Consider the following 2,108-nt stretch of genomic DNA (forward strand, 5'->3'; position numbering starts at 1 on the left):
ACTTACGTTACGTTAAGTAACGTAACTACTACTATGTAGTAGTAGTAGTGTGTGTGTATATATATATATATATATATATATATATATATATATATGTACTGACACAATTGTAACAAGTCACAGGGACCATCTTGGCATCACCTGCTACTTGTGGATGTAGTTACTGTTGTGTCTTGTTGCCTCACTTGGTTTTTTTTTTTGGTTTTTGTAAACACTGTTATTATTGCTTGATAAACAACTTGCTAGTGGTGTGTGGTGTGTGTAATAAGGAATAGAAGAATGTTTCTGGAGAATATTCAAAGTTGGTTTTTGAAGAGATTGTTAAACAGGTTTTTTTATGAATATACAAACTTAAAATCTGCTGAGAACATTTTAAGATCGATACCATTGTATTTAAACCAGTGAATTATATAAAAAAAATATATTTCTATTAGACTTGCCTTAAAACTAGAAGCTATAAAGTTTAGGCTGGCATAGCTGTCACATATTTCCCCCTCAAACATTTGAGTAGATTAGTCTGTAGGTGACTTCACGATTTACAACATCAGAATCTAGAAAGTTCTTATATCTCAATTACTTATTGTTACGGAGATTACGATCAGACAGCTTCGTACATCATCAGGATTTAAAAAGGTAACTTTAGAAAGTAAATAATTAAGTCTTAAAAATTGGCAATCCAAAGATGGTGATAATAATCTTGCAGTTGAATATTAGTTGTTTTTTAAATCATGGATGCACTTAATCGAATCAAAATTTAGTGGTTTACTATTTGATCATACATTGTTTAATTTATTCGTGTAACGAGGTAGCACTTATCTTTTCCCATCAGTATATCTTACTAGAGCTATGCATATCATACTTTTTTGTACATTACATATTATATGCAAGTTACAGCAATATTTTCTATGCCTTAATTACCATAGTTTTCCATAATCACGTCTACAGCTGACAAAATTTCAGAGGTAAATTCACATTCGTAGTGACCAGTAATTATACATAATCTAAATACCTATTTTCTGTCAGTATAAGTAACGTTAAAGTTATAACTTGATCACTAGAATTTTAACCTAATCTTACGAATAGAGAAAACGATATACGTTATCTTTGATGTTTCTGCTAACCGTTTCTCATTTGAAACGTAATTTGTGGCTTGAATATATTTGTGAAATCTGATGGTAACTGATAGTCTCGCATTAGGAATTTTTTTGTAGGCCATAAATTGTAATTTATCGTAATGTGAGACTAGGCGGTTAAGTGTTTCATTTAATGTTTTACGTTCTTAGGCCTAATTATGTAAAAGTTATGTTTACGCCTCTTTCGGTGTAGCATTAAACTTAACAGTATAACAAGGAAATTCGGTACGTATTTAGTCTCATCAATGAAATCGGTGATATGACATTTAAATAAAAAACAAAAGTAGGCCCATACCCGGTATTTAAATACTTTAAGAACTAGGTCTGATGGTTCTTTAGCACAGGTTAAGTTTCGTTTTGATAGCTGCAGACGGTGTTGGTGTTAGGGTTCACGAATACTTCAACTACGTGTGGTAACTGCATTGTTCTATCTGTATGAATGAAACGAATTCTTTCCATCGGTATATGTAGATAGCACGTTGTTTCCAAGCCCTCCGCGTACTTAGGAGTGTGCGTCACACTGTACTTATTTATTAAACGTAACTATATTGTTTAGCTGACTTAAACTAAGGTTAGTATAACGTAGTATTCTATGTAGATACATGTAGTATTCATCAATTTCTGGCGTCTAATTGGTAGGTTATAAAGTTAACCAAAGATTGAATATTATTTATACCCATGTCTCCTGTACTCCTGGGTTATTCTTATGTCTAGTGAATAAAGTCATTTCAAGTTAATGTTTTGTCACTTTTCTTCGCAATCATGATACACTTTAAATAACGCTCAAATTCCTTTTATATAAAATATGTAAGGTTAACTCCAACTCTTTACCCAAGAAAAAGTGAGGTCAAGATGTCTACCAACGTCAGTATCCCCAATAAATCTCACGTAACATATGTATCTATATACCCTGTGTCGTTTTTTTTTGTGACTGTGAACTTGGTTTGGCTATTGATAATTCTGTGTGTGTGTGTG

This window comes from Limulus polyphemus, unplaced genomic scaffold (assembly GCF_000517525.1).
Source record: "Limulus polyphemus unplaced genomic scaffold, Limulus_polyphemus-2.1.2 Scaffold3274, whole genome shotgun sequence".
Lineage (NCBI taxonomy): Eukaryota > Metazoa > Arthropoda > Merostomata > Xiphosura > Limulidae > Limulus > Limulus polyphemus.